Source organism: Protopterus annectens, chromosome 9.part0, assembly GCF_019279795.1.
Source record: "Protopterus annectens isolate FY-2018-M chromosome 9.part0, PAN1.0, whole genome shotgun sequence".
Lineage (NCBI taxonomy): Eukaryota > Metazoa > Chordata > Ceratodontiformes > Protopteridae > Protopterus > Protopterus annectens.
In genome coordinates, this window is record NC_056743.1 from 1,127,560,271 (window position 1) to 1,127,579,627 (window position 19,357).

Consider the following 19,357-nt stretch of genomic DNA (forward strand, 5'->3'; position numbering starts at 1 on the left):
GGACTGTGACAAAAACTGAACATGATGCAAGAATCAAGGACTATGACAAAAACTAAACACATTTTAAAAATCTATTTGTGTACACTTAGAATTAAAGGTTTTGCATTAGCATGTATTTCCATTCCTCACTCTCCACAAACTTAAAAAAAAAATTCAGGGACATACCTTTTGGTTCTCCCCATACTCAGTTTTCAACCTTCCTCCTCCAAAATATGGAACATCACCTCTCATAATAGTAAACACTTACTAAAAAACTTCAACATGGAATCTCACAGCATGATAAAAATGTTCCATTATATACATATGAGGCAAAATCAGGGTACCATACAAAATCTAAGGACAGTTGAGAGCTATGCTGTCAATTTTGAACAGTGTGGAATATTGATTTTTTTAAAACTCACATTTAGAGTACTCCTTATGAGGTACATTTGAAAGGTATGCACTTACCTGTCCACTTCCCTGCTCCCTTTTGTAGTTATGTATACAGCCTCACAAGCAATATCGAAATCAATCCTCAACGATTTCCCATAAAACCATAACTGCCTGAGGAAGCAAGAAGAACAAAGTAAAATGGGACATTCTGCGAAATCAGAGGCCGTTCACTTGCCTGGTTTAACTTTTCATATCACAATATCCTGGCCCAGACTACTCAAAGCCCCCGACACAGACTACTATTATCTCCCCTAAATGTGTACTGCACACACACAAACATTAAATTCAGGCAACTGAGTACAAGGTGGCTTTTGAAACAGTTGGGATTACGCATGTACAGTACATAAAAAAACATCTAAAAATGGTAGGTTCAGCACACAAGAGTATTAGGACCAAATTGTAACTAAAGTATGTAGAATTATCAGATGAACTGCATGGTATTCACTAATGGGTCCCCCTCCGGACTCATGGGCTCTGAGCAGCCTCCAGAATCGCGCCTATTATAATGGGCTGCTGCAGTTCCAGCATTCTTAATCAGCAATGATTTCATGAGTAGTTTCATCTTCTATTAGTCAGCAGGCAGACTAGAACACCGTACATCTCGGCTACATTTACTTCATGTCTACCTGAGTATTTCAAATTGATAGTACAATGCACTTTTGACAGGTTACCCAAAGATACACAACTTGTCATTGAAAAGTACACAAAGGAGTCAGGTCTCTGGGAGTGAATCAAATCAATTATTTTATTTCTGCAACATAGCATGCTTTAAATTATTTTTCCCTGCAGATTAGAATAAAGAGCTGTAAGCACTGCTGTACCTCTGTTTCTGCCATGTGTCTGGGTGCCCAATGATTAAGTGAACAATAAGCAGCACTAGTGATGAAAGAGAATCAGAATATTCCTATTTAGAGGCATACTCTACTTTTAATGGTGCAGAAGGACTGCTTAAATCCATCAATTTTTTAAAACCTTCTGCCTACTGACCATCAGCATGTCTCAGCCTATCTACTCCATTTACTCCTCAGAGGGGAGAGAGACATCACTGATCCATTTGTTCATGGAGCCATCATCTAAGTTGATATCAGGGTCTCCCTCCAGCCCCCGGAGCTCCTAACAACCTCAGTAATTTCTAAGAGACACTACAGCTTCTACTCTTTGGAAAAGTAGCATGGGAGCCTCCCCATGTGATGGTGCCCTGACTCATGTGGCTATGCTGTGACAACAAGCATCTGTAACATGGACTCTGCAGAATGCACTAGCCAGATTTCCCACAATGTGCCATATAAAGTTGCTTCACATCCTTCTGAAATGAGCAAGCCATATGACACTCACTTCCATCCTCCCACCCCACTCCCTCCCTCAGCCATGCCCACTAATTAAAAACATAGGCTGTTCCAACCGCAGTTAGGGCTTTATCCATCTGCACCACACAGGTGGTTAGCCTATCAATTTTTCCATGCTTACAATAACTGAACCATCCAATTAGCTTTGCTATACTTTGTGTATTTATTGCTTTATTTTCCGGCTTAGGTCAGACCTGGAAAACATCTTCTGAAACAGTCCTATAACCAGTCAGTAATAAAGTAAATAATCATAACTGGGTAATGACATGTACTTTATCCCAATACAAGAAATGCTTAAATATCAAGCAAGCATTCCTAAAATCTACAATAGTTGAGTTTCCTAAGGGTCTCCCACTCTGAAAAAAATATTGCATTTGCCCAGTTACCCTTACTGCATTCACCTCTTCTTTTCTAATATTCATCCCTTTTCTAATTGTCTGTGGTGTTGTCACAGCATTCTAGATGCCCCTTTCCAGAATACCAAACTATGCAACACCTTGCAATCACATGTTCTAATAATTGCACACAATATTTGGGAGAAAAAGAATTCCAGGTTCTTACTAGCAAGGTGTCTTCTTATGGATTCCAGTCTGATGTCTCCATTCAAGTCCACTTTACAGATCTGTCATATTTACAGATCTGTCATATTTAAATGATCCAAAGCAAGTTCTAGATCTTTTGTCTGCACACACTGAGGGTGGAACAAAGCAGCCTACCAGCTGGGTTAGGCATTACATGGCACACTACCAGATTTTTCTTCACTTACTACAATGTTATGTACTGTATAGGATCCTAAAGGGTATCATTTATTCCTAACATAGCACACGAGTAATATATTATATTAATGTACATATAGTATGATGCAAGATGAATCATCATGCCAGCAGGAGAAATACGATCCTCCTCTTTAAGCAGCTGGGGCCTCACAACACCCACACTAATCAGTTATCTCCCTGTAACAACCACTCTGTCAGGCATTCTTGCTTGTAAACAAATGTTTTTTTCTACGATTAAAATCAGCCACTCATATTTACAACTTCTAGGGCCCCTTATTGGGGGGGGGGGTCAGTAAATAACTGCCACTATTGCGGACTTCTATTCAAGTGGGGTTTCTGGTTTCTCTCTGGGAAGGCATCTTTAAAAATACACTTACTCCTGCCCCTAACAATCCTTGATAGCTGATCATTTTAATCACTGAGCTTTTATGTACATTCAGGATTTCCTGAAGGAAGTCTGAAACACTACTAACAAAACAAGCTTCAAAACAAGTAAAACTGCCTTTGTAAATACTAAATGCAAATGGTTTCACACCTCTTCTTGATGAACTTGACCAAGAAAGCTGGAAAAAATCAAATTTTTTTCTCACCAAGCATAAAAAGGCCTTTTTTGTATTCAAATTCTGCTTTACAAAGTTTAACTTTCTTTCCAGTCTACCTCTAGCAACTCATGAATTGGGTTTTGAGATTCTTCCTCTTCTATCCCCCTCTCCTTCAGCCTTAGAAGACCTTCTAACCATCCCCTGACCTATGTCAACAAACTTTGTCATTATGTGCCATTATTTTAAATTATTAAAATACTTATTGCAGCCCCACAGCTCCTCATCATCTGTTCTTGCTTCCGAATGCTTCCTCTGCACTTTTAGATCAGCTGAACCACATCATTCTTCTGTCTCTTACCCAAACGTACATGAAAGCAAACAAGGACAATGGCACTGCAACTCATCAGTTCTCTAACTGCACAACTGCCTGAAGTTTATTTTTAATAATACATATATACGTATAAATTATATCATCTAGACTTCCTCATCTGCTGCAATAACCTAGTAACATCTTTTGTTTTGGTGCCAATTATTTCAAGTGCAATAGCAGCCCCCTCTCTAATTAAATCTGGTGCTTTATGCACAGCAGCTAATCAGGTATGTCCAGCCTCATCCTGAATTCTGCTAGTCAAGCATTTGCAGTTTAGCAAAGTCATTATTCTATTACATTTCATTTCATCAAATGAATATGCAGAACTTTCCCTCAACTATAAAAATCATCTACTTACCTTCCCAACTTTTGATGTACAATTTGTGGCCTGGTAATTCTATATTCAAATCCTTCAGAGCACCGGCTTACACTTTTTTTTTTAACTTTGTAATCTCTGGCTGTTCAACAAGTAATTGAAATGCTTCCATCTTTCCCAGGATTAAATGCATTTAACCGGGAAAACCCTCATATCCCTACAACTTTCTTTGTTTCCGAGATTCAGGACTTGTTTACTTATTCTACTCGTGACATTTCTGTCAGCCTATTTTATCCCACAAATGTAAATTAATGGCATTAGCACCTCCGTGCATTTTTTAAAATTTTCCCCATTTACTTTTCAGAAAGGGCCATTTCAAATCACGAATTGCTGACACAAAGCCCATTTGCAATTAATGCAGCCGGCAACGTTAGCTCATCAAGTAGTCCATCAGCCTTTGACATTAAAAGATCTGAAGATTGTGGGTTACATTCCTACACCAGGTGGACGAATTCCTACAGAGGGGCGTTTTGTGCTCCACTCTGAAAAGGCAGTGTTGTAAAATGCATCTCTTGCTAGTTTGCTATGCACATGAAGTTATTACCTGGTTAGTAAGAGCACCCAGACTGCATAACATGATCCAGACTATTTAGAATTCTGCAGTAGGTTATAACAATAAATAAAAAATAGTTAAACACTGCTAAACTTTTGTTGAAAAAAAAAATAGTAAATATTAGAAGCTACCATTTTTCCCTCAATGCAAAGCCCATAACAAAAGGTGAATTGTGTGTGGGGGCACTGAAAGTTTATAACATATACAATTATGAAAAGCTGCCAAATATTTTTAACTCTAATTTATACAAAGTGAAGCACGGTGTATGGGGGAGGGACTACAGAAAGGGCAAGGCACTCATTTTATTGCAAGAAATAAAAGCTTGCATTATCCACATTTAGTGTATTGTTTTTGTGAAGAATCTTAGTAGAAATTACTCAAAGGAACTTAAATCAACAAAGGACAAAATCAAGCCAATAACAATGGTCAAAGCAGTTAGCATTCTGAAGTACAGCCATGTCAGGAGAATACAACAAAGCTAATTTCATTTTATTTATTTCACATTTGTTAACCAGGATAGTCCGACTGGAAAGCAGGTGTCCATTTTCAGTGGAGCCCTGGGGAGGCTCCAGCACAATTAAAAAGAGAGAATACAATTTACAATAACATGAGAAAAGAAGTTGTAGACTACTTTAACGTAGTATAACAAGTTACAAAACATCTTACAACAGGTTAGATCATAGATATAAATTTGCAGGTAGATGTTACAATATAAACATATTTTAGATAGTAGCAATGAGAGTTCAATTGTTAGATAAAAAGGTAAAACATTTTTATACAGGATGGAGATAGCAGTCTCTGCATTACACTGATGGGTAAACAGGTGACAAGTCTTAAAGGCGCATTTAGAATTCTAAGGGCAGGAGGAAGGTTGTTCCAGGTCTTGGCAATTTCATGAGCAAAAAGATCCCCCCCCTCCCCCCGAGTTGTTTTTGCAGGAGATGGTTTCAATTAAGGCTTTGTTGCTAGAGCGTAGTTGTCTATTTGGATTATGGAAGTTGAGGAGGTTGTTTAGGGCAGGTGTTTTTTCAGGGTAGTACAGTATTTGATGGGCTAAGTTGATTTGGTGATATTTTAGAAGGTTGGGAATTCTAGCCAATGTAGGGTTTGTAGAACAATGCAATGGTGGGAACGTGACTTGGTCACGGTGGCAAATCTGGCAATTTTATTGTAGCAGGTGGAGAGTTTGTTTAAATAAGTTTTATTTAGGTTTGTTAGTGAGGGAGAGGAATATAGCAGTGTGGACAGATAAGCTCTAGAGTTCTAGCTATGGCAATAAGAGATTCTGAGGTGAGGTACCTTTTGCATCTATAAAGGGAGCCTAGTTTTTTTGTGGACCTTCAAGATGGTTACTGATATGTGTTTGTTAAATGAGTTGTTGGTGAATGGTGAATAGTAATTCCTAGGAGTTTTGCCTCAGAGACTGTGGTGATTTGGGTGTTGTTGGTGGAAAAAAATGGAAAAGGGGAGATTAGAGGGTTTGGTTAGGCATGAGGTTTTTTTTTTTTTTTTTTTGGGGGGGGGGGGGTAAAGTATAAGTTGTGAGTTATTGAGCCAGCTCTCAATTTCAGTGAAGGTTAGACGGGCTTTTTGTTGAAGAAGTTGGATATTGGGTGCAGAGCATATGAGGGTTGTGTCATCAGCGTATTGGACTATATCGGCTTTTGTGGTAGCTAGGTGGAGTTGGTTGGTGACGATATTAAATATAAGTGGGCCGGGGATAGAACCTTGGGGTACACCTAGGGTGACTGGGAGTGGGGGGATAGGGAGTTTATCCATTTGAAGAGTGGTGACAGTTACCTAGGTAGCTTTTAAACCAGAGCAGAGTGGGGGCATCAAAGTTAAGGTCAGAGAGACATTTTTAATTTTTCTGTAGGATACCGTGTCAAATGCCTTAGATAAATCAAGGACAATAGCCGAGACATGATTGCCTTGGTTCCTAAAGGAGTTTATAGTGTTGGTAAATCTAAGTAGGGTGGTGGAGGTACTGTGAGATGGGTGGAAGCAGTGTTGGGTAGGGGAAAGGAGGTGAGAGAGGATTTGGTGATATATGCATCTCTCTAAATTTTTGATAGGGGTGAAAGAATTGCTATTGGCGAGAGTGAGAGATCGATAGAGGATCCTCCTTTTTGAAGGGGAATGATGAAAGAGGTGTTCCACAAGATAGGCACGATGATTTCGGTAATGGATCTGTTAATTAATAATGTGATAGGGTAGGCTAGGACTGTGGATGAGCGTTGCAGGTATTCAGTGGGGATGTTGTCAGTGACTACAGTGATGGGTTTGAGTTTAGCTAGTAATTTTTGTACTGGCATGAGTGAGAAGTAGATACAGTCTTGTTGGGTTGTAGGAGGATGGGAAGTGGTGGCAGAGTTATTTATGATATTTAGAATGGAGGAGGTGAAGTAGTTGTTAAAGCTGCAGGCAATATCGAGATCAGTGCCGGGGACATTAGGGGTGGAGTGGTGGATTTACCAGGCTGAAGGATATCATTTACTGTTGCCCAGAATTTCTGAGGATTGCTATTATACTTCTTTTGCAGGGATAGCTAGTAATTTTGTTTATCTAGTTTTACTTGTTTTTTGGCCTTATTCCTAAGTTCAAGAAAGTATTGCCTTGTTGCAGGTGTTCTATAATGGCACCAGATTTTCCAAGCTTTGTCCCGATTTTGGAGTAGGGTTCTTGTGGGTTTTTGAAGCCAGGTGGTAGGGTTACTACATATCCTAATAGTTTTTAATGGAGGCTAGTTGGTTGAGGATGTTTAGAAAAGTATTCAACTGCACTAACTAGTGGAAGGGTTTTGATGGGAGACCCGTTATAGGCCCTCAGGAAGTCATCTTTGGGGACATTTTTGCAGGAGAGGGTTTATAGGAGGGAGGGAGAGTTGGTGGCTTTTTGCCTATGTCTAAATATGAAGATAGGGTTGTGGTCACTAAGTCTGTTGGCCAATGTGCCCCATTGAAAGGCAGTATTGGGATGATTGGTGAGATCCAGTCTAGTGTGGATTCCCTTTTTGTGGCTTTATCAATACCTGTAGGGGACTGGATGAGTTGGGTGAAATTATAGAGATTAATATGACAGGTGGAAGTGGGAGAGTGTATATAGTTCCAGTCCACATTTACATCACCTAATATGATGGTTTCTTGGGGTAGGGAGTGTGAGGCCCAGTGAAGTATGGATTTGAGGATTGGAAGATTGTCACCCAGGGCCACCTGGGGGTACCCAGGACTAATACATAGAAAAGGCACTTGGGTGATATCGCAGAAAGATTTTCATTTTAATTTCTTAAGGAGTTATGCAGTAATGGTTGAAAAGGAAGAAACAAGGTATGGAGTTCTAAAGTCTAGGACTGTAAACTTAGAAAGCTTTACTACCCTGCAAAATTTTGTATTTGGAGGTAACAAAAACAGCTAACAGGAGGAAAAAGAAGAAATGATGTTACTGGACTCAAAGCAGGACGATGTACCAGGGTTGGACAGCAGCTGAGGAATAAATGATGGAAAAGGACTGCTCAGAGGATTATAAGAGTGATGGACTCAGAAAAAATGCAAATGCCATGGGAAAGGTGCAAACTGAAGCTGAAATTCTTTCTTAGATTATGGGGAAGACAGTAAGCTTTACAAAAGTTAATACATCTGTACATGGCAAATATCTACAATGAAGTGCCAGGAAGATTAACAACCAAAACTATCACAACCAGTCCAGTTGCATCAGACTAAAACTTGTTGTGGTGAAGGACTGCAGACAGAGACTCGTAAGGTTGTGTGCTATACTATTACATTTTCCTCCCCAATGTGTACAAACATCAGACTTTGAACCAATTCTAATTTCACAAACTAATCACATTTTGACATAGGAATGGGGTCCATTCCTGTCATAGGCTGTTTTCATCAATCTTTGAAGTTTTCAAGCTGTACCCAGAACTGACTCCTTCTGCAATTCATACAGAGTTGTTTAATCAGTAGCATAACTAAATACAACAGTAAATTATTTTTTTACGAGACCCATTACGTGATACCCATTATATACCTAACCACAACAATTTCAAATCCATGCTTCTCTCCCATCTCTCCTTCAAATGGGAATGTCCTTCACATGCTCCCACCTAAAACTCGCACACTACTAACTCCACACCTAAATCATCATTTCTTTGCCTACTTTAACTTAATTCAGAGATCTTGCTCAGAACACCTTTTCATAAATATTTTCCATGCATGCCTCTGGCCTACCTTACTCATATTCTCAAACTTGTTGTTTTTCTTATCCATTGTACCCATAATATTGTTTTCCTCTGTAATATTGTTTATTTGTCTCTATTCGTATGTATTTGTATGTCTGTTTGGGGCTTTTCCCCTCGGGTCTCCACTGAAAAAGGGTAATGCTTACCCAGCTGGACCAACCCGGTTAACAAATGCAAACAAATAAATAAATAATAAAATTACTCCTATTATTACTACTTAACTGACTGGGTATCTTTCTTCCATATTCCCTGGTTTCTGCCTGCAAATCCTGGCAATTTATAATTCTGTGTCTCTGTACTTAATCAGTCATTGGGTATAGCAATTACAGTGGTCAAGGTTACTTTTGTCTTCTTTTCATAGAGTATGACATCTGGCTTTCTTGCATTTTAATACTGTTGGTAATGGGTAATCCCATGCAATAGAAACTTAATCATTCTCTATAATGCTTTGTGGTTCAATTTCCAATGCTTCTCAGCTACCTCAATATTGTAATGACTGTACAATTTCCAAAGCAACAGTCTTGCCACATTATTATGCCTTTCAGTGTATATATGTCCTCTGTTATTAGTGTACCATACCCAGCAACAAGATGTGAGATTGTTGCAAGCTCTTGCATTTGTCTCTCACTCTCTCACACATGTTCAATGGACTCTGTGAACCAACGTGTACATAGTCCACTATCTTGGGCCGCCAATATTAACCTTTCATCTTTTGGTTTAAATTCACCTCTCCTTAACCATTCCTGTGTCAGATCCTGATTGACATGAAGTTGTTCCAAGAGTTAACAGGAGTTAACTGTACTTATGCTTTTTCTACATTTGTCACCTTCTCATCTGATCCTTCGCCTTAAATTATGTCTGTTTTTTTGACACATTCAGTTGCTGCCTGATTTTTGTCTACTTCTGGTTCGATTTCCATTCTCACTTGACAGAAATATGCTTCTGCTAAACTAAGCAGGGAAGTCATCTTAGACTTGCTCTTCATGTTTCACTCTGTTTGGATCTGTGAGGTCAGCAGATATATGCAATCCTACTCTATACATGTAATTAAATTTCAAGAAGGCACATATCTCCTTCAGAACAAGGAATATATAATCCTGGTATTCACTGATTTTTATATACAATATCATAAGAGGGAAACATTTTTTTGGTTTCCTACCCAGCTGATCCAATATTTTTGTGGCCAGTCAATCACTCCAAAACTGTAAATTAGAACAGGAAGATCAAATTAGTTTATAACTTAGACTTTGTTCCTCGATGTCAGGGCTGTTCAGTATTCATTTTAGTCTTCTAAAATATTCCGTAATGAGTTTTGTTCACATTTGTTCATGTTTTATTGTTGATCCTTCATCAATTCCAAATATTTATGCACTCCCTCCTGCTAAACGTTCCTATCACAATCCTGTCCCATTCTGATGTGCCTTGGTACTGTAGCTTTCCTGCTTTAAATGTTGCTTTTGCACATATATTATCAAGACCAAAATGACCAAATGACATTCTTTATCTTCTGATAAAGTTTTGACCACTTCCAGTTGTGCTTTCAGATCTTCATCTGATGCTCATCCACAAAAAGATAAGAAGTCTTTACACTTTGTTGTTTTCTGGCAGCCAAATTGTAACCATAACCTAAACTTTTAGGTAGACAGCTTAATGGGTTAAGGACAAGAAAAGCTAGCAGCTGTGATAAAGAGAGTTACCTTTGAATATCCCCCTTTGAATTTTTATGCCTGGGATAGTAAAAAATGTCCTTTATCATGGCTTAGCTGCAAAGTGGTTTGCCACTGGTTCATGGTCTCTAATGCAATTGATCAATGTAGGGTGCATCCGAAGCACTCTAACCATGAAATGTGGGGTACTGTCAAATGCTTTTTTAAATGTATCCATATCACACCATATTTAGATTTTTTCCCCTTTTCCAATTCTTCATTATGACATTAAACGACAAATGATCCTTTGTTCCATATGATCTTTCTTACCCTTTTGTTCTATTGCCATAACTGAGTTTTCTAACAATAAAATCTGTCTTCATAAATTCCAGGATATAGTTTATATACAGACAGGAGGCAAGCTATTGGTCTATAGTTTTTAGGATAGCTTGCTGTTTCACTCTTTAAGTAGTCGTGTTTTAAGCACATGGGTGTCTGCTTAAGAACAACTTATATGTGCACCCCCACTCAAGGCTAAATCTTCACGTAAAGATGTTAATACTTTTAGCCAGAAGTAAGGTTCTGCATCTGGGCCTGGGGTTTTTCAGATTACAAGTTTTTTCTCAATTTTTATTAGTTTCTCTGGCCATATAGACTTTTTGATTCATCGACAAATTGCTTATTTTGTGCTTTTTCCTTACATGTATCTGCATATCTTCTACATTTTTCCTGCCTGTCCAGATATCTTTAGTTTATTATTTGCAATAGTGTATGATAAATCCTTGTCCAATATTGTGTGTTGCTTTTATTCATGTCTATCTTTAAGTATTTTTGTTGATCTGTTCCCTCTTCAATAGTCCAACAGTGATACTTTTTGTCTTAATTGCTTTATATTTTTTTCTGTTCAGTACTTCAATGATGGCATTCCTTCCTTTCCCTTACTATCAGTTATTAATTTAGCTGCATAATAATATTTACTTCCGTTACACTACATGAATTTGTTAAAACAAATGAACACAGTAAAAGACTTTATCAGACTTCTAATATTTTTGGGTCTTATTGACTTCTACTTTTCGATCTTAATATGTCTATCCATCTCTGTTAAATCAAGCAACTCTTCCATTAGATCATTTGCCTCTAAACTACGGGCATATTCTTTATTCTACATTTCCTGCAGGCATTCTGCAGAAAGTTCCAGAATATCTTTCTGTGGCATTCTCTTCAGCTGCATCCTGTGTCATCCATAATTGCTCGTTCATGACAACTCCCTAGCCTATCACTCCACAATATTGACTGTATCAGAGATGCCACTGTTTCCTGCTCCTGCCCTTGTCCTTGCTGTGCAACTCCAAACGAACTTTTGTGCTCATTTTCTGCTGAAGGTGCCAGAGTATCTTCATGCGTCAAGTTCTCAAATGCTTCCCATTCTACCAGTTTCTCCTTAATTATGGGTTTCACTGCTCCACTATGCTGTGATGTTGCCAGATATGGATTCTCTACACTAAATCCCTCACTTTGCAGGTAATCCATAACTCAGGTTTCTATTTCTGTAACTTCTCCATTACTGATCTTATTTTCTAAATTTCCCAGTTTGTTTTCTTATTTTTTGTATGGTGAATTTTCCATATCCAGATGTCTTTGCCTGCATTCCTCTCAAAATATCTTTAGTGCTGCATTTTTGTACTGGATTAGTTTTGCTTTCTCCTTTGCATAAACACTGCACCATATTAAAATCTCTTTTCTTTTCCCATGTCCATATTTTTTCAGCAGTCTCCTACTCTGTGACATAAGCTGCATTAGATTTTTGATACATCCTTAAATTTTTCAGGTAATCTATAACTTTAGTTTCTGTTTAACTTCTACTTTACTTATCTGCATTCCCCTTTGTGATCTTATTTTTTATTATGAAATTTTCCATTTCTGCGTGGCTTTGCTTATATTTCTCCAACATTTTTGGAGCTGTTTTTGTGTATTGCTTGGTTTGGCTTTCTCCTTTGCATAAATATTGCATCACATCAGATCTCTCTTTCCCATGTCCACATTTCTTTTTTATGCCTTTCAAAAATCTCTAGGTTTTGTTCATAGTTTTGCACTTCCTCAGTCACTTTTCCCAAACAGTCCAAGGTTTCTTGGTCTATATAAATGTTTTTCATGGATCTGTTGCATTAATGAACAAATATTTGCATCTAAAGCTTACATTTTTTTCTTGTGCAAATATTTTCTATCTCCCAATTCTCTCAATCTTTTTGAATATCTTCTTTCTGGAAATTCTGGGCTTCTTGCATATTACGAACAATGCATTATTTCTTTCTTATCCTCAACAGTCCACTCTATCATTTTAATAGTTCCTTTTTGGCCCGTCAGTTTTTGTGGACTACTACTTCCTTCTACAACAAGGGGACCATTCTCCCTTTCAGCATGACCTAACTCCATTGTAGAAATGCTTCCATGTCTTGAGAAAACAGCACTGTCATTTTTTTCTAGCCCTGGCACCAGTGCGCATACCAGGATTGGGCTTTTTTTTTTTATCCTGGAATTTGTGCACCCGGCTATCTTTATTTTTTAACCTACTTCTGTGCATGATATATGCTATATAAAAATACAGTCTATATACGAGTGGTGTCTTGGTGAGATTTTGGAAAAACATGGTCTGCTTCATGAAGGCACTCACCAAGACTTGAAGATGAATTCAGTTCCACCAATACTACTCTCCACTGCTTGTTGATGTTCTCTCTCCATTCAGACCCATACATACTGTATGTATAGGACGATCACCCAAGTGACAGAAACACACACAAAAGCTTACAAAACCAACATTTTATATTTTGTGCGCATGTACGCACACACACAAGTGTATGCAGATATATTAGCACTTACCAATTTACTTTTATTTTCTACGGTCTACTGCCTTGTCATGAAACATGCAGTTCTTCATATAGATTCTTGTATGAACTTTTCTGATCCTAGGTAAAACAACCAACAAAATGGGAACTCCACGTGCAGCCACTCACTACTGGAAAGGGGCAGAGTACTGATTATTGTATAATTTTAGAATCATTTAATTTATTAATGTTTGATTGGCTGTTTTTTGTTGTGCTATATGATTGTTTTGTATTTAAAAATGGTTGTTAGACTTTTTAAACTGTCTGAATATTTGTTATGTCTTGGATTTATTCTTTTAGTGAAGTGGATGAACAGCCAGCAAAAAGAAGAACTAAATAGTGCTGACGGTCTTTTAACCCATTCTCTTGTTTCATTAATGCAAGAGAATCCACTGTTAGGATTGGGTTTGGCTGTCAACAAATTGGACTATGTAAATAATAAGGTACCAGTAGCTATGGACAAGAATTTTGAAGATCTTTTCAGAGACCTTAGCTACAAAATGGGCAGACTACAAAGACTTACATGGCAAGCCTACCACTTTGATGCATGTCAACAATTTGGGATTGTTCGTTCTGAGTTATTGGCACAATGGCAATCCCTTTAATATCGAACAAGCTTTAAATGGCACATATGGATCTAATGAGATAGAAGAAATACAACGGGTGATAAAGAGTGACTATACAGATACTGTCCACTGAAAATTAGTAAATTAATTCAGGACACATCTTTGTTTAGGAAAGACAGAAATCGCAAGAGTGAAGCAACTGTTAAAAGATAATTCAGGTATATGCTGTTTAACTGATGAACACTTCCTCCTTTGCCCTCAGCTGTGCAGTGTGGATGTATTAAAAATGGAAGCAGCAAACAGGTAGGCAAAGTGAATGATGACTTTACTAATAATATTGTTTATAATTTATCGACATATGCACTGACCTTTAATGAGACTGTTTTGGACATTATGCTCTTCATAGCAATATAGATATATCTAATGTACAACTTAACAACCTAGCTGTTTTGTTGTCTCTTTAATGATAGTAGTGAAAGGGACTGGGAAGAATACATTAGGGACAGTAATCATTGTAAATATTTTAATTTAACACAATATACTACCTATTATGACAATAAGATACAACAGATGTTATCTGATGAGAAAGTTTATGTAAAAATTAGTCCTTTAGTTGTTAAAATGACTATTGAACTGTTTGAACAGCTTAAGCTCAGAATTTAAAATTAATGAAGAACTGTATGAATTTTTAATGATTAGTAAACCTGTGACTCCCCTGTTTAAGGCTTTGCCCAAAGTACATAAATATGGTTGGAATGTACATTAAAGCCACTGTTGGATAAGTTACCCAATGTATTAAAAGACACCAGAGGTTTCCTACAGTTGGTAAAAGAGGTCAACTTGATATGGTATAGAGGCAATAGGGAATATTATGCTAGAACTGGGAGAGTCCACTACCAAGATAGATCTGGTAAAAACACTATTATCAGTAGTATTGGAAAATAATATATTTTTAGGTGGACAGCAGTTGTATAGGCAGGCACAGGGGAAAGGAATTTTATTTTGGGAAACGAGGAATGGAAGAATCATGTTGTGGTCTACTGGAGGGTGATTACCCATCACTATACATTCAACTACTTCTTTCCTAAGATTTACCCTGACCTATTCAGATCATAGCATTAACTTTTTAGATGTTAACTTAATGTGAACTAGTGAAGGATTTTCTTCTTTTCCAATATTGTACAGGGACAAGTGTAGGACATCCAGACTGAGTATGGATGACTCCTTCAAAAGAGATTACTAGGTTAAAGAGAACTTAAGAACACTCCTTTCAAAAAAGTTACTAGGGTTAAAGAGAACTTAGAAGAAGGGGATATAATGAACACTTAGTGGAGAAAGTAAGGCATGAAGAGCAGAAATAATAGATACAAACCTTGGTTGAGGGTGTGAGGATGGTGAGATGTCAGCAGGACAGGGACTCCAAAGCTTTATTTTACTTATAGTAGTAACATCAATGATATAAGGAATATAGTAGATAAAAATTGGAATATTCTTAGAGAAAAGAACTTTGATGGTTACCAGGCAGCCCATCAATAAGATGGGCAGTATACCATGTGGAAGCTGTAAAGCTTGCTCACATATCAATAAAAGTAATAATATTTTTATACATCCTATTAGTGGCAAGATATTTGAATTTAAAGGTAGAGCCACATGTAGAACTTCTAATATAGTGTACATAGCAGAGTGCACTATATGTACATGTTTTTATGTGGGCATGACAAATAAAATGTTTAAGGTCAGGATATTACAACACTTATGTTCCATTAGGAACAAAGATGTCCACAATGCCCTATATAAACATATTGAGGTCTACCCTTCACACTCTTTTTTATTTAGAGTAATAGCCAATGTAGTAATGAACATACTGAATCCCTTGAGTCACGCTGGATATAGAATTGCAGGATCATATAGGAACCAGGACTTAATGACCTGGTCCCTTTTTTTATTAATGTTTGATTGGCTGTTTTGAATATTGCACTATTGATTGTGTTGTATTTAAATGAGTGGTTAGAACTTTTTAAGCTGTCTGAAGAAGGGTGTTATCCTTTACTGTGTTTTATTAAACGGAGTTTATACAGCAGTGTCCTACCTTTCTTCTGTTTGCTGTTTCTCTTATTTGTTAGGAGGACTTTGGCATTAAACATAATTCTTTCATTGAAATGAACAGAATTACACTTTAAAAAAATGGAAGATAATCATGAAGATCACACACAAAACAGAAAATATGAACAACTGGAAAGGAACGTGACACACTCATTTTTGCATTGCAGGTAGTATGCAAAGAGAATGCCACTCCATATTTAACTTGTTATATTTGGACAAACTGATTAGCTGAAGCAGCTTACTGACGTTTTGTAGGAATAAACTTGTTATATAAACTGCAGTGATAAACGCAAATAAACCTTATGCACTTCTTCATGTGGATGTATTGTCATACAAAATCTCAATATATAGAAATATTTCACATATGTTTCAGAGATTGTTCAATTAAACTAACATTACTTGTTCTGTCAAATGATTCAGTACGCAGTATTTGCATGAGAAACCCTTTTATAATGCTTGACAAATGACACCATTCAGGTTTTCACAAAGTACATTTTGCAATAATTCAGGTACCAGTGACCAAACAAAGACATCTCATATCTGCCTCCAAACTAACATGCTACAAAGAAAACTAAAGGAAAATGCTAAACTCTGCAATGAAAACAAGGCTTCTATATCACTTTCTAGACCAAGCTCCATATTACATTCACAGTAAAGGGGTGGGAGATTCATCTCTTAAGATCCATAGACTAACACGAAAACAAGGGTGCAATAATTCATAAAGGTGATGACTGGGCATTTAAAGATCTGCAAAAGTTATCACATTTGCTGCAAGATGATAAAAAATCTGCTACTCATCCCACTCCTTCATTCACTTAACATTGACTATTTTCTGTGAAACAATGTAACACTTTACGTTACATGTACAATCCCACATGTTTGCTAAGGCAGGAGTCTCTTACTTCAGTTTCTTAAAACCTATGAGAAAGCTGTCACAAGGTTAACTACACTACAACAGAAAAGAGTCAGCTACCCCTCTGCAACAAAAGGTATTAAAATACTTTAGCCACTTCATAATAAAAACACATTTCACAAGTACAATTCCACTTCTTTGGAAAGGATTGTCTCCGACTTTCATTTATCATTCTAACAAAAATACATCAGCCAAATAAGTCATAGTTATTGTACACACCGTTTATTTTTTTTTTTGTGCTGGTTTCATTTAAACAGTGAAAATCTCATCTAATGCACCTGATAATTCAATTACTAAGGTTTATAAATTGATAACGTAACGTGCTCATAAAGTAAAGCTACTTTATAATCAAGATGAATAATTATTTACAAGAGGATAACAAAGTCCCCATGTATTACTTTGTCACTCATTACACTGAGCTATATTACAGAACAGTCTTTTTAAACACACATCTCAATCGTTTTCAGGTGAGTACACGTCATACATACAGCCTGTCTAGTATACAGAATTCATATATCTCAATATACTCCAACAGTATTCTTTCTAGTTGCTCTTCCATTATAGCTATCTATTTAGAGCAATATAAAACCTTACCGGTCACTTTTAATCAGCTGCACGCGACCAACTGTCAAATAGAACCAACCAGAATCACACTTGTAACACCCACTCTACACTGTTTTCGAACCCTGGCCACCACTCGTTAATCCTGGGCCAGCGCATTCTGATGATACCATAGAAAACCAACCAATCTACTGTCGGCATTCATGGGAAGGCAACAGAAATTACTAATCAAATTGAGAGAGGCGGGACTTTGTAGTGAAACACAGCTGTTACTGATGCTTGTGTAATTTTAATGAGTTACGTGTATGGCTTAACGTTTAATGTTATGTGTAGTTAAAGAAGAGAAAACTGGTTGTAGCTCTTTTAGGATAATTGTAACTTGCTTTTGCTGTTGAAGTGTATGCGTCGGTGTTATTGATTCAGTGGTATTCCTTATTAGTTACGTTGTGATGTGATACATTTTCTTAGTGCTTATGTGGATCTGATTGAATTACTTGATCGGGTCTATACATTTTGGAATTAATGTTGATGAGGAAGTCTTGTAAAGTAATTGGACTATTGTTCGTTACACGTTTAGCTCTTAAATGATATAGTGCGGTATTAAACTTAGTTCAAAAATTATTACTGTCAAGCAGGTCAGTATTCATTTGTTTCTCCATCTTATGCTATAATGTATTAGCGATTTAGTGTTGTATTAAGTTATGGCACGTTGCCCAGTAATTGCTCTAAACTTGAACATTCCTAGTAGAATATGTTTTATTATACCATGACCCCCCCCCCCCCCAAAAAAAAACGTGCACGCTGATTGGCCAGCGTGCCCGTTGTAAATCGAGTTATACTAATGGAAAAGGTCCGGTCGCCCGGACTTTTTTCCATTAGTATAACTCGTTTTTTTAAAACACTGTCTCGCTATGTTAAATGGGTTTAACATAGCGATACAGCTTTAAAATAAGCAACTGCTCCGTTGCTTATTTTAAAGCTGTCTCGCTATGTTAAACCCATTTAACATAGCGAGACAGTGTTTTTAAAAAAAGCAACGGAGAAAGCAAGATCTCCGTTGCTTTTTTTTAGTGTCTCGCTATGTTAAACTCATTTAACATAGCGAGACACTAAAAAAAAGCAACGGAGATCTTGCTTTCTCCGTTGCTTTTGCCCACAGCTCTGATGTACTGCGCAGGCGCGCAGTACATCAGAACTGCCGCTGATGCCAGACATCTGCGGAAGGGCAGTAAACAGGCATTATACTATGCCATTATTTAAGAAAAGTAATAGTTTCTTTTCTTAAATAATGTCATGGTATAATAGCAATAACCCACTTCTGGGTGTGGGTAATGCTAAATTTACCCACGGTTGGCTTTGTTTGGTAAACCACGCCAACCGTGGGTAAATTTAGCATTACCCACACCCAGGCGTGGGTTATTGCTATAATTTATCAGAGCTGCAGCATGGTTATAACATTTTGAGAGGGGTGCTACATGAAATTTGAATTACATGGTTCAAACTTCTTGGTCATTATTTTCTAAAATTTGTGACCCATCAAAAACCTTTGCTTTAGCATGATGTAAATGACGTGTTCATACAGTTGCAGCAGTGCGTTTAATGTGGCGAGTTAACGCAAATCAGTAATTGTAATTGCATCTCGTTTTATCTATGTACGAGCCGTATGTATTAATTTCAGTTTGTTAACCGTGGTAGAATATTGGCCGCGGTGGACCGTTTTCAGGTTCAGTTGCAGATGCCAAAAAAGTATAACACACAAACTGAAAAAAGTAACACATTGGTAAAGAATGCAGAGATTCAAATACTTAAGTTATTAGAGTCTTGCTTTAGTAATGTAGCATGCATAGGGTAATGTTTCACACACACACTGCATTGTTTATTTATTTTTATTTTACAATTGTTGACCGGGCTAGTCCAACTGGATAACTGTCCATTTTCAGTGGAGGCCTGGGGAGATAAGCTCCAAACTATGCTAAGTAACAATATTACAAAGAATACATGAAAAAAATGAAGACAATAAAGACAGAAGACAAAAATACACATCAATAAAC

General features: G+C 37.2%; 1 protein-coding gene across 1 annotated transcript in view; it reads right to left on the bottom strand.

Annotated features, from left to right (window-relative positions):
- The window catches only part of SPRYD3 (SPRY domain containing 3), a 2,261,394-nt gene extending 2,243,504 nt beyond the window's left edge, over positions 1 to 17,890 (bottom strand). Inside the window, 2 exon segments of the mRNA XM_044083977.1 lie at positions 448 to 543; positions 17,340 to 17,890. The gene's annotated coding sequence lies outside the window, so the exon portion shown is untranslated.
- Between the last annotated feature and the right edge of the window lie 1,467 nt (positions 17,891 to 19,357).